At 46.9% G+C, this 26,973-nt stretch overlaps 1 protein-coding gene across 7 annotated transcripts in view; it reads left to right on the top strand.

Moving 5' to 3' along the window:
* Positions 1–26,973, top strand: part of KCNT1 (potassium sodium-activated channel subfamily T member 1) — a 201,179-nt gene that overhangs the window by 74,820 nt on the left and 99,386 nt on the right. The gene's annotated exons all lie outside the window — the stretch shown is intronic.

Raw genomic sequence — 26,973 nt, 5'->3', positions numbered from 1 at the left:
TTTCTACGTCTCAAAGGGCTGATCTGGGCTGATTGTATTCCAGCCTGGGCAACCTCCCTGAGCCCAGCAGGGTGGAACAGAGTGCAGAATCTGGCTCTGTCTAGGACACATGACTTTAACTGTTCCTAGAAACAGGGTTTTGTGGAGCTTGGCTATTGAATGTGGGAACCAAAATGGGGAACTTTAAACAGATTCAGCTGCAGCCATTCATTCCTGTATTGAGTGGAGTTAATGGTGCAGGGAGGACTTCACAGAAGAGAACATATGACAGGAAAGAACACTGAGAAGCCACAGGAAGAATCCGACCTAGTTCATGCTTTAAATACCTAACTGCATTGGGGCAGGCTTAAGGTGGCTGTGTTTGGTAGGCAGCTGCTGGCAGGCTGTAGGACATAAGAATAATTGCACTTGGATGTACCTTCCCATTTCATGTGCTGCTGATTTCCCTGACATACCAGATACATGGATTTTTTTTTAATACAAAAAAGCAATTTTGCAACAGAATCCTACCCTGTGCATGCAGCTGGGAAAGAGGAGAATTTTTGGCCAGTTGCCCTGAGGCAATCTTAAGAGATCAAAAATGTGCATGCAGAATAGCTAGTGTTTAAGGCCCCTTCTGAAATACCCTCCCTTCTCTCTCCATGGAACACTGGAGAGAGCTCAGTTTATTAGCTTGAAAAGGACAAAGGGCTGAGCAGAAGTAGCTGTGAATTGAACCCGAGGACTCGGAGCCATTGTTTAAACCCCCTTTTCTAACAAAAGCTAAATTCTAAGTGAAAATTTGCTTGTTTTTTCTTTTCAAACAAAAAATAACAAATAAATGGAGCTTTGCTTTGGCCACTTGCCACCGTGAGCAAAACAGCTAGATTCCTGGCTGGCATCTTCCCAGCACTCCACTGAGGAAAATAGCAACAGTCTAACCTCGACATCCCTTAAAGATCAAGCACTTCAGCGGAAGGGAGAACCATCCCAGAGTGTTTGGGAAGCGTAATTTCTAAACAGCCAGTGGTGACTCCTCCCCCAGGGGGGCAGCCAGGCATTAACAAATGACTTGTACTTCTCTACAAGCTCCCAAATGCAATTAGACCAGCGGAGAGGTTCACTGTGACTGCAAAGTCCATTAAAGCCCTTTTATATTAACAACCAAGCTGCTGAGTAGGTGTGTGTGTGTTTTCCACCTGCTGTCAAACACACTTCCATGTCACAGTCAGTATTAAAATTCCCTTTTTTGGGTAATAACCCCCAGAGCTAGTCTTTTTTTATCATTTCTTGAGCAGAAGGTTTTCTCCGGCAAATGTGGTCTTGTAAGATTGAACTCTATTTGCAATATATTAAATGGACTCTTCGGCTTTTTTAATATCAGCCTAGGGCATTGGGTGCAGAAAAGAGAAACAGGATCACCAGCAACTGACAGGTAGAATCCTGCTCCCTCCCCTGCCCCTTACAGAGTCTCACAAAAGCTGGAGATAGGGAACAGGTGTGTCACACAGTTATGTCAGCTGCTGAGCTCCCTAGAGACGGGCACTTATATGTCTACACTACGAAATTAGGTCGAATTTATAGAAGTCGGTTTTTTAGAAATCGGTTTTATATATTCGAGTGTGTGTGTCCCCACAGAAAATGCTCTAAGTGCATTAACTCGGCGGAGCGCTTCCACAGTACCGTGGCAAGCGTCGACTTCCGGAGCGTTGCACTGTGGGTAGCTATCCCACAGTTCCCGCAGTCTCCGCTGCCCATTGGAATTCTGGGTTGAGATCCCAATGCCTGATGGGGCTAAAACATTGTCGCGGGTGGTTCTGGGTACATATCGTCAGCCCCCCGTTCCCTCCCCCCCCCCCCCGTGAAAGCAAGGGCAGACAATCATTTCGCGCCTTTTTTCCTGAGTTACCTGTGCAGACGCCATACCACGGCAAGCATGGAGCCCGCTCAGGTAACCGTCACCCTATGTCTCCTGGGTGCTGGCAGACGCGGTACGGCATTGCTACACAGTAGCAGCAACCCCTTGCCTTGTGGCAGCAGACGGTACAGTACGACTGGTAGCCGTCATCGTCATGTTCGAGGTGCTCCTGGTCGCCTCTGTGAGGTCGATCAGGAGCGCCTGGGCAGACATGGGCACAGGGACTAAATTTGGAGTGACTTGAGCAGGTCATTCTCTTTAGTCCTGCAGTCAGTCCTATTGAACCGTCTTATGGTGAGCGGGCAGGCGATACGGACTGCTTGCAGTCGTACTGTACCATCTTCTGCCGAGCAGCCATGAGATGTGGATGGCATGCAGTCCTTCTGCACCGTCTGCTGCCAGCCAAAGATGTAAAAGATAGATGGAGTGGATCAAAACAAGAAATAGACCAGATTTGTTTTGTACTCATTTGCTTCCCCCCCTCCCCTGTCTAGGGGACTTATTCTTCTAGATCACACTGCAGTCACTTACAGAGAAGGTGCAGCGAGGTAAATCTAGCCATGTATCAATCAGAGGCCAGGCTAACCTTCTTGCTCCAATAAGGACAATAACTTAGGTGCACCATTTCTTATTGGAACCCTCCGTGAAGTCCTGCCTGAAATACTCCTTGATGTAAAGCCACCCCCTTTGTTGATTTTAGCTCCCTGAAGCCAACCCTGTAAGCGCCCCTCCCAGCGTCAGAGCAATGGCAAACAATCGGGCATCTGAGAGTGCTGTCCAGAGCAGTCACAATGGAGCACTCTGATGGGGCTAAAACATTGTCGCGGGTGGTTCTGGGTACGTGTCATCAGGCCCCCGTTCCCTCCCTCCCTCCGTGAAAGCAAGGGCAGACAATCATTTCGCGCCTTTTTTCCTGAGTTACCTGTGCAGACGCCATACCACTGCAAGCATGGAGCCAGCTCAGGTAACCGTCACCCTATGTCTCCTGGGTGCTGGCAGACGCGGTACGGCTTTGCTGCACAGTAGCAGCAACCCATTGCCTTCTGGCAGCAGACTGTGCAATACGATTGGTAGTCGTCCTCGTCGTGTCCGAGGTGCTCCTGGCCACGTCGGCTGGGAGCGCCTGGGCAGACATGGGCGCAGGGACTAAATTTGGAGTGACTTGAGCAAGTCATTCTCTTTAGTCCTGCAGTCAGTCCTATTGAACCATTTTATGGTGAGCGGGCAGGCGATACGGACTGCTAGCAGTCGTACTGTACCATCTTCTGCCAGGCAGGCAAGAGATGAGGATGGCTAGCAGTCGTACTGTACCATCTTCTGCCGAGCAGCCATGAGATGTGGATGGCATGCAGTCCTTCTGCACCGTCTGCTGCCAGCCAAAGATGTAAAAGATAGATGGAGTGGGTCAGAACAAGAAATAGACCAGATTTGTTTTGTACACATTTGCCTCCTCCCCTGTCTAGATCACACTGCAGTCACTCACAGAGAAGGTGCAGCGAGGTAAATCTAGCCATGTATCAATCAGAGGCCAGGCTAACCTCCTTGTTCCAATAACAACGATAACTTAGGTGCACCATTTCTTATTGGAACCCTCCGTGCAGTCCTGCCTGAAATACTCCTTGATGTACAGGCACACCCTTTGTTGATTTTAGCTCCCTGAAGCCAACCCTGTAAGCCGTGTCGTCAGTCGCCCCTCCCTCCGTCAGAGCAACGGCAGACAATCGTTCCGCGCCTTTTTTCTGTGCGGACGCCATACCAAGGCAAGCATGGAGGCCGCTCAGCTCACTTTGGCAATTAGGAGCACATTAACCACCACACGCATTATCCAGCAGTATATGCAGCACCAGAACATGGCAACGCGATACCGGGCGAGGAGGCGACGTCAGCACGGTCCCGTGAGTGATCAGGACATGGACACAGATTTCTCTGAAAGCATGGGCCATGACAATGCATGCATCATGGTGCTAATGGGGCAGGTTCATGCTGTGGAACGCCGATTCTGGGCTCGGGAAACAAGCACAGACTGGTGGGACCGCATAGTGTTGCAGGTCTGGGACGATTCCCAGTGGCTGCGAAACTTTCGCATGCGTAGGGGCACTTTCATGGAACTTTGTGACTTGCTTTCCCCTGCCCTGAAGCGCATGAATACCAAGATGAGAGCAGCCCTCACAGTTGAGAAGTGAGTGGCGATAGCCCTGTGGAAGCTTGCAACGCCAGACAGCTACCGGTCAGTTGGGAATCAATTTGGAGTGGGCAAATCTACTGTGGGGGCTGCTGTGATGCAAGTAGCCCACGCAATCAAAGATCTGCTGATATCAAGGGTAGTGACCCTGGGAAATGTGCAGGTCATAGTGGATGGCTTTGCTGCAATGGGATTCCCTAACTGTGGTGGGGCTATAGACGGAACCCATATCCCTATCTTGGCACCGGAGCACCAAGCCGCCGAGTACATAAACCGCAAGGGGTACTTTTCGATAGTGCTGCAAGCTCTGGTGGATCACAAGGGACGTTTCACCAACATCAACGTGGGATGGCCGGGAAAGGTGCATGATGCTCGCATCTTCAGGAACTCTGGTCTGTTTCAAAAGCTGCAGGAAGGGACTTTATTCCCAGACCAGAAAATAACTGTTGGGGATGTTGAAATGCCTATATGTATCCTTGGGGACCCAGCCTACCCCTTAATGCCATGGCTCATGAAGCCGTACACAGGCAGCCTGGACAGTAGTCAGGAGCTGTTCAACTACAGGCTGAGCAAGTGCAGAATGGTGGTAGAATGTGCATTTGGACGTTTAAAGGCGCGCTGGCGCAGTTTACTGACTCGCTTAGACCTCAGCGAAACCAATATTCCCACTGTTATTACTGCTTGCTGTGTGCTCCACAATATCTGTGAGAGTAAGGGGGAGACGTTTATGGCGGGGTGGGAGGTTGAGGCAAATCGCCTAGCTGCTGGTTACGCGCAGCCAGACACCAGGGCAGTTAGAAGAGCACAGGAGGGCGTGGTACGCATCAGAGAAGCTTTGAAAACCAGTTTCATGACTGGCCAGGCTACGGTGTGAAAGTTCTGTTTGTTTCTCCTTGATGAAACCCCCCGCCCCTTGGTTCACTCTACTTCCCTGTAAGCTAACCACCCTCCCCTCCTCCCTTTAATCATTGCTTGCAGAGGCAATAAAGTCATTGCTGCTTCACAGTCATGCATTAGTTATTCATTCATCACACAAATAGGGAGATGACTACCAAGGTATCCCAGGAGGGGTGGTGGAGGAGGGAAGGAAAATGCCACACAGCACTTTAAGCACAGCACTTTAAAAGTTTACAACTTTAAAATTTATTGAATGACAGCCTTCTTTTTTTTGGGCAGTCCTCTGTGGTGGAGTGGCTGGTTGGCCGGAGGCCCCCCCACCGCATTCTTGGGCGTCTGGGTGTGGAGACTATGGAACTTGGGGAGGAGGGCGGTTGGTTACAGAGGGGCAGCAGTGGCAGTCTGTGCTCCAGCTGCCTTTGCTGCAGCTCAACCATACACTGGAGCATACTGGTTTGGTCCTGCAGCAGCCTCAGCATTGAATCCTGCCTCCTCTCATCACGCTGCCGCCACCTTTGAGCTTCAGCCCTCTCTTCAGCCTGCCACTTACTCTCTTTAGCCCTCCACCTCTCCTCCCGGTCATTTTGTGCTTTCCTGCACTCTGACATTATTTGCCTCCACGCATTCGTCTGTGCTCTGTCAGTGTGGGAGGACAGCATGAGCTCGGAGAACATTTCATCGCGAGTGCGTTTTTTTTCTTTCTAAGCTTCACTAGCCTCTGGGAAGGAGAAGATCCTGTGATCATTGAAACACATGCAGCTGGTGGAGAAAAAAAAAGGGACAGTGGTATTTAAAAAGACACATTTTATAAAACAGTGGCTACACTCTTTCAGGGTAAACCTTGCTGTTAACATTACATACATAGCACATGTGCTTTCGTTACAAGGTCGCATTTTGCCTCCTCTCACCGCGTGACTACCCCCTCAACCTTCTCCCCTCCCTGTGGCTAACAGCGGGGAACATTTCTGTTTAGCCACAGGCAAACAGCCCAGCAGGAATGGGCTCCTCTGAGTGTCCCCTGAAGAAAAGCACTCTATTTCAACCAGGTGACCATTAATTATATCTCACTCTCCTGAGGATAACACAGAGAGATAAAGAACGGATTTTGGTTGAATGCCAGCAAACATACACTGCAATGCTTTGTTCTACAGTGATTCCCGAGTACGTGTTACTGGCCTGGAGTGGTAAAGTGTCCTACCATGAAGGACGCAATAAGGCTGCCCTCCCCAGAAACCTTTTGCAAAGGCTTTAGGACTACATCCAGGAGAACCGCAAATGCCAGGGCAAAGTAATCCTTTCACATGCTTGCTTTTAAACCATGTATAGCATTTTAAAAGGTACACTCACCAGAGGTCCCTTCTCCGCCTGCTGGGTCCAGGAGGCAGCCTTGGGTGGGTTCGGGGGGTACTGGCTCCAGGTCTAGGGTGAGAAACAGTTCCTGGCTGTCGGGAAAACCAGTTTCTCCGCTTGCTTGCTGTGAGCTATCTACAACCTCCTCCTCCTCATCATCTTCTTCGTCCCCAAAACCTGCTTCCGTATTGCCTCCATCTCCATTGAAGGAGTCAAACAACACGGCTGCGGTAGTGGTGGCTGAACCCCCTAAAATGGCATGCAGCTCATCATAGAAGCGGCATGTTTGGGGCTCTGACCCAGAGCGGCTGTTCGCCTCTCTGGTTTTCTGGTAGGCTTGCCTCAGCTCCTTCAGTTTCACGCGGCACTGCTTCGGGTCCCTGTTATGGCCTCTGTCCTTCATGCCCTGGGAGATTTTCAGAAAGGTTTTGGCATTTCGAAAACTGGAACGGAGTTCTGATAGCACGGATTCCTCTCCCCAAACAGCGATCAGATCCCGTACCTCCCGTTCGGTCCATGCTGGAGCTCTTTTGCGATTCTGGGACTCCATCATGGTCACCTGTGCTGATGAGCTCTGCATGGTCACCTGCAGCTTGCCACGCTGGCCAAACAGGAAATGAGATTCAAAAGTTCGCAGTTCTTTTCCTGTCTACCTGGCCAGTGCATCTGAGTTGAGAGTGCTGTCCAGAGCGGTCAGAATGGAGCACTCTGGGATAGCTCCCGGAGGCCAATACCATCGAATTGTGTCCACAGTACCCCAAATTCGAGCCGGCAACATCGATTTAAGCGCTAATCCACTTGTCAGGGGTGGAGTAAGGAAATCGATTTTAAGAGCCATTTAAGTCGAAATAAAGGGCTTCATTGTGTGGACGGGTGCAGGTTTAAATCGATTTAACGCTGCTAAATTCGACCTAAAGTCCTAGTGTAGACCAGGGCCTAGAGCAGCAAGTATCTTGTTACGTTACAGGGTTCACATCCAACTGTATCAAGACACTTTGGGATCGACACCTTGGGGACAGAGACCCATACAATAGTTACTCTTTGGAACCCCCAGAGGATTGAAACTGAGTCAGGAGGTGTTGTGTATCCCGGCTCTGACCCTGTGTTTGGTAAGAGTTCACCATACACATTTGCTTTGGCTTTCCTGAGTCATGTTCACTGAGCTGCATCTGGCTGGTAGAATCATTTCTCTCTTCCCGTGTCTTTGGCATTTCACCTCCCTTCCCCCCATGCCCTCATCTTTTCGGCTTTGAGGCAATGGGAGACTGGTCTGAACCCACCCTCCTGAGTTTGGGGAATGGGGATGTTGGAATCACAGCCCTGAATGGGATTTTGGAGCTGGGTCTAGCACGGTGATGGATCAAGGCTGTGACAAAGATGGCTTTTTAATGTGCTTTTTTTAATATATCTGTCAGACAAGAACCCTGCAGCCCTTCTCTGATGCATGGACGGTCACACAGGTTTGTTCCACCTCTAGATTAGATTTCATGCAATGCAATGTTCATATACCTCTAGATTAGATTTTATGCAATGCAAGGCTGCTCAGAAACTGAAGTGAGCACAGAATGCTGTAGCCTGCTTCCTTCGTGCGGTCTCCATAGCAGGAATTTAAGTAGGTTCCCATAGTGTGTAACCTACAAAATTGATTTGGCCTTGGTTACCTGAGAAATCACCTCTCCCCTTGGGCCAGATGGCCTCAGCTGAGATCAGCAGCGATGCTCAAGCTGCTGGCGAAGTTTTATCTGTGAGAGTTCTGTTTTGGAACTTGCTTCCCCCCTTGGTTCTCCAGAGTTCAGATCTGTTAACCTGTGAGCACTCTACAAAGGCCATCTTTTTCTCCAGGCTGTGGGGGAGGGCATGGGCTGAGCATTGGAAGAGCTGAAATGTATGACTGGTGGATATTTCTGTGTGCAGGTCAGGTGCACCACACTTTATGTTGTATTGTATGATGTGACTGTTGTGCTGAACATATCAGCCTTATGTTACGGTTGCCCAGAACAAAGAACGGTATCTATGGAGCTTTTTAGACCTATATAAGCAAACAATGGGTTGATCCCAAAGCCCAGATCCAAACAGCTCTGAATTTGGGGGGCATGAGTGGTGTATATGGGTGCATGTTTGCCCTCCAGTTCCTGATCCAGAACTGAATTTAGCAGCTCAACTCCATCTCACTTGAAAATATTTTTAATTTACCATTGTAAAATTAAGCTCTTGTATAGGAGTTAATTCCTAATGGTGTCAGACTTTCATGCACCTCCTCTCTGTCAGGTTCTGTCACTGACTCTTCCCTTGTGAAAGTTTCTAATCTTCCCAGATGCAATGCCAGGAGTGAGGACTTCGTTGTGTGGCTAAACCCCTGCAGGGGGAATCAGAAAATCTGGGTTCTTTTCCTGGCTCTGAAATGGACTCACTGAGTGAACTTGGACCAAGCCGCTATTCCTCTCTGCAGCTCAGTTTCCACCTCTGAAAAGTATTTCTCCACCTTACAGGGATATTGGCAAAGGGAGCTTGGAGAGGAAGGACAGCCCAATGGTTATGGTGGTAGTCTGGGATTTGGGATTCCCAAATTCAGTTTCCAGTTCTACCACAGACTTCCTGCATGACTGTGGGCATGTTATTTAGTGTCTCTGTGCCTCAGTTTCCCACCTGTAAAATGCCTCACAATGTTGTGAAGATGAATAGTCAGGCAATCAGACCCCTCAGGATTGGGGGCCATAGAGTGCTGCAGAAGTTTATAAGCATTTTGCATCTGCTGCTGCAAAGGATTAAGAGCTGTTCTAGTGTTCATATGCATTCTTCTGTTTTCAGGCTGCATGTTAGTGATGCACTTACAGACCATTTTTTCCACAGTGGGTGAGACGGCTTTTATAAAACTCTGCTTGATCCAGTTCCACTGGGAAAATTGAAGAGAGTGAAAACTTTCTTAGTCACCCTTAACGAATTTGCTGGTGCATGCTTGCCACGTAGAATCTAAACCATGTGCAGTCAGACCTATATGGCATAGGCAGTTAAAAGATGGGTATGACATCAGCAGACAGTGATAATACTTGTAGCCAATCAGAATGAATCTATGAACAGTTAGTGCCACGAGCCAGGCATACGGGAGAAAAGGGGCGGCCAAGTTCCAGGCTTTGTCAAACTCTGAGGAGTTGACATTTCACAGGTTCTCTGCGACTTGGTCATTCCGGACAGAGTAACCCAGGTGTCCGGGTTATGATCAGTGTAGGTTTAGTTCAGATGCTTGATTAATTACTCCCCACATGTCTCACCCGAGTCGTTCTGGGCAGGAGCTGTACTGGAGACCATAGGAAGGCCAGACTTTGGGCCCAGAATAACAGTGTCTGCTATGTTGAAGGTAGGCCTGTCACACAAATGAAGACGATGCTTGGTGTCTAAAGTCTGGTTACAATATCTGTGTATACACTGGGTAGGTGGTAATGAACAGCAGATGGTCTAAGTTTCTGGCTGTAAGCAGAGAGAGATGACAGCCATAGTAATTCACACTAAGAGCAGTTAGTAAATAAGATGAAGGATTTCATCACCTGCTGTTGACAAGCATATACAATACAATGGTTTATGGTATCTATGAAATGATTCTTGGTTATGAGTCTGGCTTTCACCTAACATCCATCTCATTGCTGTCTAGTTAATGGGCACATTTCCATATAGCATAGCCTGTGCATCCTCTCATTATGTACTTCATTGCATGAGAACAATATGGGATATTCAAATATATGTGGCCAAACCTTGGTTCTGAACTTTCTTTCCTGAGGATTTGGATCTAGGCTCAGTGATTTATCTATGTTAGTACTTATATGGCCCCTAATACTATAGGGTCTGTGTACCTCACCATATTAAATCCATTTATCCTGCTTTCGTGTGAGGTAAGGAAGTTCCGCTATCCCCATTTTACAGAGGGGGAACTGAGGCAGAGGCTAAGGGACTTGCTCAAGGTCACACAAGACATCTGTGGCAGAGCAGGGACTTGAACTCAAACCCTAAGCTAGTGCCCTGACTACTGGACAGTGGATTCCTTTCTGGGATCAGTCTCCCCCTCCTCTTGGTATAACTATGATAAAGGCAATGTGTCAATTAAAAACCCCGCAAGGTAAGCACAATAATAGTGCCATTTTCTATATTGGGGCTTTTGTCTGGTAAACAGAATCTGGTAATGAATTGAAGTATTGAAGACAACACTGGCAAGTTCGTATAACCCCTGGAGAACCAGACATTTCTGCAAAGTAATTCAAAACCATTCCTAGAGCATTGGGCAGCATAATTTTTTGCTTAGCTATCTTGCACAATGCTGTTTGTAAAAATGAATTAACATGAAATATTTTGAGTAGTAATTTACATTTATGACTGAATCCCAAGGAAAAGGGCAAATTTCTGACCGCTTCTTAAATATCTAAATGTCAGCTTTTTGTGGCAGTAATGTGGCCTTGTCTTGCCCCCAGTACTTTGTATTGATGTGTTTTGGTGCTGGTGCTAAGATTGTTGTCTGACACTTCTCAAAATGATCAGAGAATTCTCATTTTGTTCCATTAATTGTCTGCATACTTGACTGATGTAAACCTAGCTAGTTACACTTCCTGGTGGTGTACAGTTCCACTAGACTGGAGAGGCATGTGACTGTCCAAAATGATAGCTGTGTATCTGAGGCTATGCATTTCTGGCCAGGGAGTGGTGCACCAAAATGGGGTCTCTTGCACAGAGACGTGTGAATCAGAATGCCCTTTGAAGAGTACATATCTCAAACAAAGCCTCATTTCATGGCAGCTGTGTAACTTTTCACTTGTAAAGCCCCTTCCATAGGGCCAAATCTTCTCACCAGCCCACACCCCGTGGATCTGGGTGGGCTGGGTACTAAGGAAGTCTCTAATGAACATCTTTGTGGGGAATCTGAGAGACAATAGAATTATGCCCCCAAAGGACTGTTTTCTACATCCCCTCCTTGCAGGCGTTTCCCTCATCCTCCTCTTTCCTTTCTTTTATGTCGTCTTCTGTTCCACACCAAGCTATTCTTTTGGACAAACTACTGGCTCAGAATGTGGTGAGGTCCATGGGCCATCTAATGCTTTAAGGAAATGGGTTTTTCAGCTGTAGGCAGTCTGCAGTCTGATGAAAGCAACACCATTTCATGTGCTGTTCCCCCCGCTCCCCTCCCCCACACACATTGGAGCAGAATTCCCACAACCTTTGTATGCCTAGAAGCACTGGGAGTTTTACGACCTCCTGACTGGCATGGTTCTGAAACTAGCACTAGTGTTCTCTTATCTTTGAAAGTACCAGGGATACCAAGGTGTAAATTTCTTCTTTGAAATGAAGGCGGTAAATTGGAGAGCAGTTGTTCTGCAGGAGAAGTGCTTTTTTAGGGCAACGAATTTACCAAAGTGTGTCTCGGAGCATCTCTAGGGGCGTGGAGAACCTCCAGAGTAGTAAGAAAATGTATTGCGGGAGGGAACAGCCTTCTTGAACAAGAGCAAATGTTGTCTGCTTGCAAAAATATACTACAGATGTTCCAATTCCCCCCCTTCTTAAATGGAAAGAAAGCCAAACCCTCCAAAGTTAGCCCACTGAAATGTATCCAATGGGCAGGATGTTGGAGCAGAAACCTTGAGGACACTGACTCATCATAGCAGAAGTGCTTCTTCTTTATAGATTCATCCCTGGGATTGAATACTTGACTCTTAGGAGTGGTTCTTTCAGATTACTGCTCTCTGAGCCTCTCCGCATTTATTGGGAATTAATTCGTTTGTTTATGATTGCTACGTTGCATTTCTGTAACATCTGCCAACTGAGGATCTCAAAGCACTTCATAGAATCATAGAATATAAGGGTTGGAAGGGACCCCAGAAGGTCATCTAGTCCAACCCCCTGCTCGAAGCAGGACCAATTCCCAGTTAAATCATCCCAGCACTTGAAAAACACTGAGGAATTTAGCCTCCAAATGTCCCTATGAGGCAGGCAACTGAGGTACAGAGAGATTCATGTGACTTGCCTGAGGTCACATGTAATTTCTGGCCAGAACCAGGAATATAATCCAAGTCTCCAGAGTCACAGTTCAGTGATTGCCTGCCCTGAAATGAAGGAGTGTCTACCTTTATTTAGCCTTTTTAAACAGAAATGTCCCCGTGTTGCTACTACTGATGTTGCAATAGAGGGAGCATAAGTACTCAAGGGCTAGCCATGTTTTGACCATCATGTCAACTAGCCCTGTTCAGAGCAGACATGGAAGTTAGGACACTGCTGCTGCTCCCATCTTGACTATCCCCACAAACCTGGGTGTGGAGGCACCCACAAAGCTGGGCTCTGTGATGCATGGAATTTCTTTTCTCCTTGCTGCCTCGATTCTGCCCCAGAACTGTGGAATCAAATTTTGTTCTGCTAAGGCAGGGCTCTCCCTGCTTTCGGGGCCTCAGAGCCTGGGCTCCAGCTCAAGCCTGCAGTTTTATAGCCCTGTGAGCCTGAGCTGGCTGAGCTGAGCCAGCCAAGACCATGAGTCTTTTATCGCCGTGTAGACATGCACATAGCCACAGAATAGGGGGGCAGAATTACCCCAGTGCACTAGTGATGGTACAAGGCTCCCAGACATTGAGACACTGCTGTGCAGTGTGAGCAGAGGTTCAATTACTTTTCCTCATCCATAAGTGAGGTTTTATTGTTCCCTTTTGTTCTAATAATCACCTAGTTGTTGTCTTTCAGCTTATAGTAAATCCCAGGCTGCCATGGCTGCCATTCGGAATGCCGCGGACAGCATTCTCTCTTTACAACCTCTCTTGGAGTTCGCCGCCCTTGTGGCTTCATCTACTAAATAGTTCTCATGTCAGCCAGTAGCTCCAAATTAATCTTTTAATGTTTGTCAGCAATGGCTTCAGAAGCGACAATGCCTTCCTCTTACTCTAGGCATCAGTTAGCTGTCAAGCCTTGGGGCCCTTTCAAGTAGCTTTTCCCTCTGTTGTGTCCTGAAAGGCAGGTTTTGATCTCATGCATTCCAGTCAGATGCAGAGACCTGGGCTTGGCTGCCAGGGTGGCATGGGACCAACGGATTGGCGCTTCTATTTTTCTTTCCTCATAGTGCTGTAAGGCTGCACTTATGGAAGGGTGGAGGCGGGTTGCACAAACACCCAGTAAATTCAAACCGCATTCATGTTCTCCCATGACATCTTGGCAACCCTGAGTCTGCATGTTTAGGAGTTGGTGATTCTATCCAGCAATGCTAATTGATTTTGAAGCACGGGATAGAAGAATGCCCAGTGTTACTTCCCGCAGATCTCCAAAGGTGGGCGGTGTCTGATGTAGAATTAGCAATTATTCTATATTCTAACAAGAGACAAGGTGGGTGAGGTAATATCTTTTATTGGACCAACTTTGGTGGGGGAGACAAGCTTTTGAGTTTCACAGAGCTCAGGTCTAATAAAAGAGATTCCCTCACCCACCTTATCTCTCTAATAATCTGGGACCAACACAGCTACAACAAGGCTGCAAACCATACTCTAATAATGGCCACAATGCGGAACATGGCAGCTGTGGCAATAGCAAGTAGCTGGATAAGGTTCTCTCGCCAATGCTGGATAACGCTGGCCCTCCAAATCTTTGAGAGAGCTGATGAATTTAAGCCAAAGGAAAAATCCCTTGTTTTCACAATCGTTTTCTCTCTGGTGATTCCAAGACAGAACTTAATTTGCTTCATGGCTGGATTTTATTTTTATTTTTGTAACTTGTGAGACTTGCTATTTAGAATTCCACCCTTGAATTCTACTGCTCAGGGCATTTATCTGGAGGGCTCATCTGGGCATGGCCTGGATGTGGCTAATGGTAGTTGTAGGATCCTATAAACTAGAGAGGGAAAAGACCTCCCGGATCATCTTGCTGAGTGGCTTGAGCTAGTCTCTTGTATCCTCAGTTTCCACACAAGAATTATTCTGCTACACCTACCTTTGGAGAGCTGCTGTGAGACTCAGTTGTGATTCATTTCTGGGACAGCTGCAAGGGAGGAAAAGAGCCTTCCCTGTAGCCCCAAACTGGAAAACTTCAGCTGAAAAATGAAAAAAAAAATTGAGAGAAGGAGACACTTTTACATCCACATTTTTATTTAGCTGAAAACTTAATTTTCAGATAGTGGGGGAAGTTTTGATGGGAAATTTTCAACCAACCCTAATATTTTCCAGTATTTTTTCCAGTTTAATGTTGACCTATTTTTTTAGATGGAGAGGAGGGTCTTGCTTCCGTATTTTTAAATCTACCTGTGGTCTCAGAATCTGCCCTGAGAAAAGTGGCTAAAGCAATCCCAGAGAGAGTTACTTTTCTGTCCATTACACTCAAGTTCCTGTTCAGTTCCTGTGCCATTTTGTGAACAAGATGTTCTTTCGCTTCGTGGGCCTGTGCCCATTGTCATTCTGTGAGGCTCACAGAAATGGGCACCTGGCCATACAAGAATCTGGAAATAAAATTAACAAACTGTAATGGATAATTTCTGCCCCGCACACACCTCGGTGGCACGTGAGAGGACTCCACAATTCAGCATTCACTCCCTCAGGTTATTTAAGTGTCAGTTTTTCCTTGCAGTTTGTCTAATAATTTCACTCCTGTTAGATTTTTTTCACCTTGTTTAATTTTCATCCATCTCTGTTTGGAATTTGGACAGTGCTGGTCACTGGCTTGAGTTAGGCTTTGATAATGCTGAGAGAAGGGGAGTCATTAAATCAAGATTTGTATTGGAAATAAAGCTGCATAGCAGCTAGGTGAAAGTGCATATGTGTCAAATCTAGTTGAGAAATCTTGGCAATTGTCATGGCTTACCCTGACAGTCTGATGGATCTGCCTCAGGGCTGGGCAGATGGGTTCTCAATTTTTTTCGATTGTGTTTGGTTTATTATGAGCATTTTTCTCCTTCCTCAGGAAGCTCGGGCTGATATAATCCTCTGATTTTACAGTCTTCTCATTGCATATCAATCACTCAGGAATATATTTGGAGAAAACCAGATCATCTGCTTTTTTGTCCCCATAAATGTGTCCCTGTGGCATTTTAAAAAGTCAGTGGAAAAATGAATGCAAACGGAGGGCCTGGAAGAGACCCTCACTGCCAATGTGTATAATCTAATTTGCAATGAGGATGGCTGAGCTTGTTGGATCATTTCATACATGTGTATTTGTCTCTGTTTACAGCTGGGGAAATTCTATGTGGCTTCTCATTAACAAATTATGGTTTTCCTTTGAGTGCTGTACTAGTTTACTGAAACCCTACACTTAGGTTTATTATCTCTGTGAGTAGTGCTAAAAAGGCCAATTTTTGATATGAATTAAAGTACTTTTTTCTTAGAGCATCACAACAGCAAGCCTAGTGTTTCAGCTGTGTGGGGCAGGAAAATGGTCATGTCAATGTAAATGTATTTGCCAAAGATGCTGAATTCACAGGCTCAAGGACTGATGAGACACATGTAAAAACAGCTCAGGCTTTGTTCATGTGTCTCCACTGATGTGCCTCAACCCTGTTGCACAGGAATTACCTCTAGAAACAACAGGGGAATCCGGGTTCCTGTCCTCTCGTTCAGAGACTGCCCACAAAAATGCCAATTGAGAGATGAACACCTAGACTTTTGGAATCAGACAGGGCTTGTTATGTCGGCCAACAGCCAGTCATCTCCATGATGACTTTCAGCCATTATTTACTATCCTCCAACTCACTAAAGAAAATTAAAAAATTATCTTCAGTTGAGTATGGGGCAATTGGATGCTCTGTCTTTTTTTGGTTTGTTTTTCTTGTACACTGAAATCCATCAGAGGAAAACTATTGAAATCTCAGTAATGGATCAATACTGCTCTCCTTGGTGAAAAATGTTTCACTTCTTAATAGCTTACTTTAGTTACCGAGGCTAATCGAGTGACCATTCCACAGCTGTTTTAAAGCATCTACACTGACAAACTTCATCGCTGCAGTTCTCCAACAATGCCAGCAATAGTGGAGACAGAATTTAAGCATTTACACAGTGGTAACAATGATATTCTTCGACTTCCACCGTTGTTACCAATCACCAATGCAGAATTATAGCCACAATGTTTGGTAGTGTAGTTAAGGCCTTGGAGATAGGAGATCTGCACCACAGGAAGCCAGAAGTTCTGGGACTGATAAAGGAAGCTTTGTTTGTCTGGGAAAAACTTCTGTGCAAAGAGGGTCCTTTGGAAGTGGATCAGGGTGTCTCTGTAACATCACAAAGAATAATTGACCCAGTGTGTTTGCTTACTACAGGAAGGGAGTTTGGGGAGATTAATCCACAAACAGAAGCCAGCAGAAAGTTTATACATCATATAAAGACTAAAACCTTTCCACAATAAACTAAGCAGATCTGAGGAGAAGAGAAATTAGGGTCTGATCCCAAGAAGTGCCATTCCCCTCAGCTTCCATTGACTTCAGCGTTCGGTACCTCTCAGGATCAGGCCCAGAGTTTCGAGCTAGATGAGCTTGATGATTGGTCTGCCTGGGGAATCCTGCTCCGTAAAAGCTGTTCAATCTGACTGGCTTCCTGACTGGCATAATTCCAACACTGTGTCCCTAAATGCCTTTTACTCAAGGACCCTAGGTTTTGTTTTTTTTTCTTTGCCAGGTCTTGCGGCCTGGAGTTGCCTGTTAATTAATTTGTGTATATTTTAGTTTGACAGATCTTTGTCTACTGTGATGTATCTTTGGAAATGTGTGCTGCGGGAGAAGTTTTGATTAGCATGGGCTGGTGTGTGAGTGGAACTGAATGATGAGTGACTTTGTCAATGCAGCAAATGCTAAATTGGTGGCTGGGCCTAATATACAGTGTCAGGCACTGCAGAACTTCACCGTTCAAATGGTGTGTTTAAGCCCTACTGATTTTGGATGGCTACTGCGATGGGCTACAAATGATTTATGGAACGAGACATTAGTGGGCTGTACTGGTATCTCAGTGCAGTCAGTGCACCGTGAAGGATTGGTAGGCCTGGGGGGATCACGTTTTAATTCTTGGCCAGCATTTACTGCTGCTGCCGCAGTTTTTCAGGAGGCGTTTGCTGGACAGCTACCTTTGAGCTCCAACCTGACAGTGGCCTGGAAAGCATTTGAGAAGTGTTGTGCCACTCTGTGGGATTTTGATACCCCGTTTCAGAAGGGATAGAGCCTCTTGTAATACAGCCATCAGCAGTACCCCTGTGGCTTCCCCTTGATGTTTTGGAATGTGCTTTATTGAAGTAGTAGCATCACCTGGAAATGGGCTGAAGTGATGACCCTCCAGTGCAGGATAGTGCTCCCTTTTCTACCTCCAGCTCCAAATCATGCATCATTGCAATGAAGTGTTTTCAACAGCTTTTGATTAAATGAAATCAGCCACTTAAATGCTAGAGGCATTGCCAGAGACCTACATACGGCAAGTGCCTGTGTTATGTATTTGTACAGCACCTGGGACAGTGGGATTCTGGTCCATGACTGGGGCTTTTAGGTGCTACCACAACACAACTAATAAAAGACAAGCATAATATTAACTGCAGTGACACTAGCCCAGGCAGAAAAGCACTAACGCCTGCTTGATGCCCCCAAATTTCCCAAAACCAAGAATCAAACTCGCTTCGGAGAGAATTCCTCTCCACTCGCTTCCTGCTAACAGCACAAGCGGGGCTGAGCACTTGCTACATTTAATATTAAAATACAAAACAGTTGTAAAAAGGTTGCAAGGAGGCAGGGGGAGAATGAGTGCTATGAAGAGAAGTGATATGGAGGTGTCAATATTTACCATTGAGTTACCTCTCTAATCTCCCCCCGTTTCTCAGTTCTAGTCACGGACTGAGCTGCTATCCTGCTGTGAACCACAGAGCTGGGCACTTGCATTACTTTTTAATGTAAAGAAATTGATGGCTGCTGCTGGAGATTCTGGGAATAGGGAAATAAAAGACTGACAGACCATTGCCCTTGATGGCAGAGGGATTCAAATCCATAGGCAAACCATAGGCCTGAGATTCTAGAGGCCACAGCCTGTTGTTACACTCTCATAGGCCATTGCTGCTTTTTAAAGCCCATGTTCAGCAAAGCATTTAAGTGGGTGCTTAGCTTCAAGCATGTACTTGATTTCCGCTAAAAGTCAATGCGGCTTATGCACGTACTTAAAGTTAGGCACGGGCGTAGGAGCTTTTGTTATTCCAGTCAAAGCACAGATGGCATTAATAGCCGTGCTCTGAACGGAAGCATTGACACTGAAAACGCTGAAGACCACACTTAACAAAAGCAGCTAAAATGTCAGCGCAGCAAGCGTTTGCAGTTGTCTCCCTGTTTGTTTTCATTTCAGTGTCCATTCTCATTCCAGCATCTGCCTTTCAGTGGTCCCAGCTTTCAGTAGTGCAAACGGCTTCCCTTTTAGGTTCCCCGTGATGTGAGGGTTAGATCATTACTCTGGTAACATACCCAGGGAAGGGCGGAAGAGAGAAGATTTAATTCTACTCTGGCTGTATAGACCTTGCCTCTGGGCACACAGGAGTAGGTGGCATTATGCCACCCACTTCCTCCCTGCCCAGAGCAGATGAATGGGGAGAGAATTGTCTCCACCCAGCTTGTCTGCCAGAGTAGCTGAGCCAACGTGGAGAGAATGGTGATTTCTGCTGGTATCCGCCTCTAGAGCAGGGAGGAAACAAGGCAGGAGTTGTGACTTACATGGGTGTCTGAGGCTACTCCTGGGGTGATGCAGCTCACGCACCAAGCCTTGTTCAGGGCTGTGCCTAAACTCACGCTCTAACCCCGAGTGTGCCACACCAGGGTACAGCATTTCTGGCAGACTTTTTTTCTCCTGCAGAAATATTGGGGGTCTCTGAGTGTCTTGAGGGAAGCAGAAGTGGGCTGGTTTATCAAACTGTAGGCAAGTGGAGTCTGGATCAGGAACCCCAGAGCTCAGTGTCCATTGATTTCCTGCATCCAGTCCCTGAAAGCACCAGCATTGTGCCTAAAGTGCCTGGAAAATCTCATGCCATTCAAAAAGTTCCTCGAGCATTGCTGGTTCAATACATTGGAACTGAGCTGGGGGATATGGCAGCAGTCTGGTGGAAAGATTAATCCCCTGGCTGCCCAGCAGCCAAAAAGCAAGACTGGAAGATCCATTCTAGACGAAACACCCATTCAGCAGCCCTGGGGTCTGCTACTCAAGGTCTTACACCATCTGTGACTCACGGGCTGTTAAAGCCTCTGCCTCCCTCATCACCCAACAGCCTGATCCTTGAGGATGTTAAGTCAAGTGCACCCTCCTGTCGCATCAGGAATATCTGCCTTTAGAAGAATTGTTACAGCCGCATCTGTTGCCTTGTCGGTGATTATTACCCACATGATCAAAATCACCGCTATTCATACCAGCAGTTGTGACTCTCCTGCCACCAGAATTAAAAGCGGTCCCCATGTCTGGCAAGCGTGGAGAGTCATGAAGGCTAAATTAAACCACAAGGGGGCACTTCTAGAACCGTTAGATTCCATTTAGCCGAAGAAGCTATTATCTTTCCCTTTGACTCACTCTTTTCTTTTTTTTTAATGCAACTTTCTGTTTTTTTGTTATTTTAACCTAAACTGTGCTAGAGGGAATGGCTCCTAAAGCACAACTCAATGACACTAAACCTCCCCCAAATGGCATTGTTATGTCTTCTCTTTGTTATATTTCTTGATGGATCTGTCGTGTGTTTGGTATGGCAGCTATTCAGTAGGGGGAACGGAATAAAACACGTTTTCAATATTGATTGTCACATGGAGAATGATGAAAGGGGAACCAGCAGAGAACAGTGCACAGTTCTTGCTTTTGCACAGACAAGATGTCTAAAAAATATCAACTAACCTTACCCCGCCCCTACCCCGCCACCGTCTTATGGATTTATTTTCTTCCTTCAGGAAAAAATAATTGTCTATTTCTTTTCCTCTCTAAACTGATGAGAGTGTAATTCTGCAAAGAGAATTAATTTTTCCCCTATAGCCTGAGTCACTGTATTTCAGACACCCAGGCTGTGGTGTTGGGCTTGCAGCAGTTTAGAGCACTAAAGGAGGGATGAAGTATCAGTGGGTAGCCATGTTAGTCCACAAAAACAACGAGGAGTCTGGTGGCACCTTAAACACTAACAGATTTATTTGGGCATAAGCTTTCATGGGTGTCACCTCTCTGAGCCATGGAGGACCATATGGGGGAACCTTGTGCTGTCAATTTCTCATGGATGTGAGCTCAATCCAAAGCCTCCTGGAGTCAATGGGCACCATCCCATTGACTTCAGCGGGCTTTGGATCAGTCACAAAGTGACTCTTCTGGAGATGGAAGCAGAGTACCTTCTTGAAAGCACCAAATTCTTAGCAAAAAGTCCATTTTTCTATAGGCTGTATGTTCCGGGGACACTCCAGTAGCGTGGGACACTGAAGCATCCCTTTCATCAGAAACTCTGAGTACTGTCTGAACAACAAACCCTGATGTCTTTTGCATTTCCTCCTCCCAAAACCACCTCAGTATCTTCTTCTGTGATGCCCCTTATGCCCAGAACGCCTTCTCCCATCCTGCTCACCGGGCCACTCACCTCTTCTCATTCAGATCCCATCTAAAAACTCACTCCTGCTGGTCTCCTATCAGAAGTCAGTTAATTAACATACACGTGTGCATGTTATACAGTAACAGAGCCATCTAGAGGTACCCATAACCGAACTGAGTAACTGTCTAATGTTAGCACTTACAACCCTAGTTCTTTCCCCACAGCCCTTCCTGGTCTTTTGTTTGTCACTCTCATTTGTTGTATCACATGTAATATTATAATGTAAGCTCTTCATAGCAGGGACCTTATCTTATCTAAAGCATCTAGCATGCTTCTGGGTGCTGCAATGATCACAACTTGCCGTGAAAGAATGTCAACAAGAGAACGGACTTGCAAAGCTAATGGTGCACTGTGGTGATCAGAAAGTAGAATGGTGCAAATTGACAGGACGTAGAATATAGACAGGAGAAGAAAAATGATAGTTTTCTGCCTTTAATCACTCTTATTTTCTCCTAAGGGAGGAGGAAAGAAAAAATCCATGAGAGCATGGCTGACTGGCTGCTATTTCCCAGACATCTGAAGCATACAGAACCAGGTGATCTGTGTAGAATTCTCTTTAGTCCTAGTAAGATCACTTCATGGAAAAAAAATCCTTTTTCCCTAGTAACTGATGTAACCTTACAACATATGACAGAGCAGCTGGGAAACAGAATCAGAGTTAGAGCTGGATAAACTTCATCTCTTCTGGTACATGTTGTAATACATGAATCCAAATCTCTGGGGGCTTTATTTTAAAACAGCATCTATAGGAAAGTGATAATGACATTAAAAAAATTCCTTAAGACAGATTCGTGGTTTATATAGAGATTTTATTGCACCTAGATCTGGAAACATCCCCTTGTGGTTTAATTTAACCTTAATAAGGCAGTGACCATGTTAAAAAGGCCACCTGAGGAGTCCGACAGTGGCCGTCAGAGATGCTGGTATTACTGAGCCATATCCTGGACACAAGCAAGTAGGGGGTATAGGTCTGGCTCTGAACGTATTACTCCGAGATTAGGGTGTGTATTCTAACTCCACCTCATTGCTGTGTGTTACCTTTGAAATACCCAGTGCTTTGTGTGTGCTGTGCCGGAACGAAGTATCAGTACAATTAGGTATGCATAAAGAAGATGACTTGACATGCCTCTCAAATTCCTTTTCATGCTGTGCTCATATGGGACACATGAATTATTTTGTATCCTTATTTAGGGTTACTCATGAGTGTTGACACCAGCTCCGGGTTTTATTCTCTCTCTTGTAAGTGACTATAACTCCTAATAATTATGCGCAGCAATTTAGCTCAGCTTGTAGCATTCTCATTGTTGGGTTTGAATGCTCTGGGTTCAAGTGCTCTGCAAGGAACTGAGCTCATTCCCCTGCCACTTGCTGGGATGCTTCACAGCCTTCTAAGGAGGTATTAAAAATGAGTCCTTTCTACCTACCTCTGGTTACCGTCTAGGAGGAGTTAACCCAGGATTCCTGCTGAGCCCATTCTCCCTGAATCATGAAGATTCTTATGCCCAAAAGTAAGGGAGAGCCACGGTGTGGAGACACAGGCTTGGTTCCTAGTCCACAGGGAGTCTGGGATGCCACTGTAGCAAGGGTCAGTCCTGCAGCCTACTGGTCTGTGTTCTGAACTGAGGCTGTAGCCATTCCATGGCAGACAAGGCAGTGAGCTGTCACTAAGGTTTTATAGATCCTGGTCATCTGAACATCCCACCGCCTTAGGCATTGGTTAGGTGTGCTCCCAAGACTCTAGTGTAGGGGTGGGCAAACTTTTTGGGCCAAGGGCCACATCTGGGTGGGAAAATTGTATGCGGGGCCAGGGCAGGGGGTTGGGGTGTGGGAGGGAGTGCGGGGTGTGGGAGGGGGTGCGGTGTGCAGGAATGGGCTCAAGGCAAGGGATTGGGGCAAAGGAGGGGTGTGGAGTGTATGAGGGGGTTCAGGGAAGGGGATTGGGGTGCGGACTGTGGGAGGGAGCTCAGGGCAGGGGGTTGGGGTGCAGGGCGCAGTGTGGGCTCAGGGCAAAGAGTTGGGGTGCAGGAGGGGTGTGAGGTGCAGGTAGGGGGCTCAGGGCAGGGATTTGGGGTGCAGGAGGGATTCGGGGTGCAGGCTCCGGCCCGGCACTGCTTACCTAAAGTGGCTTCAGGATGGCAGCGGCGCGCACCAGGGCCAGGGCAGGCTCCCTGCCTGCCTGCCTTGGCCCCACGCTGTGCCGCACCATGACGCTGCGCGGCCCCTGGGGGAAGGGGTGGGGGCCACAGGGCTTGGCGCACTGCCCTTGCCACGCCTCCAGGTACCTCCCCCGAAGCTCCCATTTTCCAAGGTTCCCTGTTCCTGGGAGGTGGTGCCTGGAAGCAAGGGAAACGCATGGAGCCCTTTCCCCTGCCCCCCGGGGCCCCAGGGACAGGGTGCCGGCCGCTTCTGAGAGCGGCGCGGGCCCTATGGCACCCAGGGGGCAATCCTGTGGGCCGGATCCAAAGCCCTGAGGGGCTAGATCCGGCCCGTGGGCTGTAGTTTGCCCACCCTGCGCTAGTGAGTTGCAGTCACATTGGGCTCAGTGGGACATTAGCTGTTTGTGCATAAGATAAAAGGACTCTGGTATTAGATGATGGTAAACAGTCACCATATGTTGTTGGAGGGAAATGATGTAGAAGGTTTCCAGAAGTGGAGCAGAGCCCATAAATGGTATATAATCTTGGATGGAATTGTAATCAGTGTCCTGTATTTCTTGGGTGAAGTGGCAAGGTTCAGTTGGCAAGAATGGAAGAATGGAAAGATCAGTGAATGGAATATGCAAGTATCTTTTATTCGGCATGATCCTTGCATGTTCTTTGCATGTGTGACTCTCTTTTGCCTTTAAGAGCAGGTTCCTTGGCCTGCTGCACTGAGCCCAATGGGCTGTCTGTTCTTTTGCTGGCGAAGAACACGCACAATGCTATCTGTAAAATAGTTTTAGTCCTTGTAAGACCTCATTTGAATCTGTCTAACAGAGAAGTGCCAACTTGGGCCCCAGGCAGGAGAAATGCTGCCCCTTTCTGGCTAACGCACTTAAATTATAAATAGTTCACATAGGTAGAGTTTTGCAAGGTACTCATCTTACTAGAGGCCAAAGCACAAACAGCTAATTCAGCCTTCAGTGAAAGTCAAGGTGGGTGAGGTAATATCTTTTATTGGACCAACTTCTGTTGGTGAGAGAGACAAGCTTTTGTCCAGCACTTTGTATATGTGGTCACATCAGAGACAATCTCCAGATAAAATCGTCTGTTTTGTGTAATTTTGCTTGCTTAAGCCTAGGGGAAAAAACTTGGAACCATGCGTTGCCAGAAGAAAGAGGAGGTGGTGGGGCTGGGAGGTAATTTCTATCCAAACCAGCTGTGAGCTAGCGCTGTGTATCATAAGGAATGCATGAATCAATAGATGGATCGTTCAACCAACAGTGGCATCTGCTGCCTCACAGAGGGCTTGTCTATGTGTACAGCATCGCACTGCTTAGTGAAGAGGCTAGCTGTGGTGACGGGACAGCTTCTCCTGTCCGTGTAGTTAATCCACCTCCCCAGGGGATGGTAGCTATGTCAGCGAGAGAAGGCCTCCCGTCAACATAGCGCCCTCTCCACTGGGGGTTAGGTTGGTATACCTACAGTTCTCATGGGTCTGGATTTTCCACACCCCGGAGCGGTGTAGTTATACCAACATACGTTGGTAGTGAAGCCCAAGCCAGAGGCTCAGTGGCCTCTGGTAATACACAAACACTGACGTGCTTCCTCCTTTATCCACAAACAATCCTTGTGTATTCTGAGTATTGATCCGTGTGTGGTTTGTGCATTTGGCATGAGGACTTGCAATCATCTGAAGGGCGCTGGCCCATTTAGAGTACAGGCTAGAGTCGAATAGCATGGTGCTGGTGCTCAAAGCACTATGTTCTACTTACCCAAACACTACTGCACGTACTACAAAAAGGGCACCCCAGTGTAGTGTCTGGCCTCTACTGGGAATTGCTGGATGCGCCTGGCCCTTGTCATGTGACAGGAAGAGCTGGTTGAAATTGTTTTGAAATTTTTCCTTCTGAAATTTTCATGAAAACAAATTGGCAGGTTCTTTACCGAGATGCAGGGTGGCTGAAATATTTTGAAATGTCAACAAAAATGTTGAGTTTTCCTTGGCATTTTCTAACCAGCTCCAGTGGCTCAGCTGGTAGCCCTGACCCAATCAGGAGTCTGTATCCACTGACACTTATCCCAGGGGTCTCAGCTCTGCTTTGCTTACTCAAGATTTCCTTCACTCTCTCTCCCTGGGACCCATCTGGCCCCCGTTCTGTGGTACCTGAGCACCTCGCAGTCTTCAATGGATTTATGTTTCTCTGCGAACAGCATGGGGCAATTTGGGGTATAAATCTACCTTACACTGGCCTGCCAAGCTGGGGGGGACCCCTCACTGTCTGGGGGGACCCCACTCCCACACACACAGTCCCCTAGTGCACTTTGAAATGGAGAAGATCCAAGTGCACTAGGGAACAGTGTGTGTGTGGCAGGCTGGTGTGAGGTAGATTTACACCCCAGCTTGCCCCATTCTAACTGTACAGACAAGCTGAAAGTGACTTGCCCAGGGTAACGCAGACAGTCTGAGGCAGAGCAGAGAATTGAACCGGGGTCCCCCACGTCCAAGATAGCATCCTGATCAAAGAGACCATCCTTCGTCCCTCACTTGTACTAATCTACCAGGGACTTCAGTAATGACTGCAGATCCAGGCCCTTTCAATCACGGTGCTTGGGCTACAGCCATGTGAGATGTCTCTCTTTCAAAGGAAATGAAGCCAGTGAAATTTTACCCTGATCCCACAGTCCTTACTGGAATTAACGATCATTTAGCCAGAGTGAACTCAATTTCCTCCCACACATGCACCTAGGGAATGAAGAGGAAATGGAGAGCAGTTTATGGGGAGATTCATCCCAGCTCTGTTTTACAGCAGGTGAGGGACATGGGATGAGTGGTGTGTGGGGACTGGATTATTGGGGGAATCCCCAGTTGTGCTAATGGAAGCCCATCATGGAGTCTTTCCCTGAGATCTCCTCTTTACCTTTGTACTTTTCCTTGGTACTGGTGTATGTGAAGTTCAGCTAGTGGACTATTTGAATTTAGGCTACTCTCCTTGTGGGACTTTGTGGTTCCCAGGAGCCAGTGATGGAGCAAAAGGCCATAGTGTGAGCTCTGCAGGACATTTCAAAAGGATCTGGGGAGCTGAATCTTGCCTGGGTTCTGTGGCAAACAAAATTGGGCCCCAACTGCAGCAATCTTAATTTTTGCTACATGGAGTAAGTCCTCAGCAGCGTAAAATTGTTTGTCAATTTTAATGGTCCTCAGCTTTTCCTGAGAAGTATTAAACAAAACCAGACCAGTTTTTAGGTCCTTGTGGCAACTGATTGATTATGGTGTTTTGCTTCACACATGCTTCAGGGGGCTGATCCAGTTTCAGCGTTCCTGATTGTACCAAGCAGAATCTTGATTAAACTAATGGCCAAGGGATGGCAGCCCAGAAAGTGTAAAGACAGCACAATGGTTTGAATGCCCTCTGGAGCCAAATTCAGCTTGGCTTTGGGTTTTTTGAAGGCCCTGGGCTGGTGCAGACAGAATGCCTGGAGACTCTGTCATCCCCAGAGCCTAAGAGCCCAGTGCAGGCTGCTGGTTTTCTGGAAGAAAAGGCAGTTGTGTGGATCTGCCTACAGATTAAAGATAGTGGGGACTTGTATTAATGTAGCAGAGCCTTCGGATCAATGACTTTTTATAGTGCCCTACAGTGCTGAGGAATAGGAGCTTTTGATGGAGCTGGATTCTGAACAGAACCAAGACACTTAGCCATTACAAAAAGAGAGAAGGGTACCTGAAAACTGGCACAGGTAGTACTCAGCTACACTTTGGAAATGTACAGTACATGAACATTCAAATCCCATGAGCGCTGTTTGGAACTGAATGTTTCCTTTGACTCCTACTCTCTTTCGTGCGCCTTGTGTTCTTATCCCATCTCCCCTTTCTGTCATTAGTGCCATTAATACCACCCTCATTGTTCTTCTTTGTTCTGTTACTTGTCTGTCTTCCTTTTGTCTAATGCACAGTG

This window comes from Caretta caretta, chromosome 16 (assembly GCF_965140235.1).
Source record: "Caretta caretta isolate rCarCar2 chromosome 16, rCarCar1.hap1, whole genome shotgun sequence".
Taxonomy (NCBI): domain Eukaryota; kingdom Metazoa; phylum Chordata; order Testudines; family Cheloniidae; genus Caretta; species Caretta caretta.
This window is presented reverse-complemented; position numbering and strand designations above follow the sequence as displayed.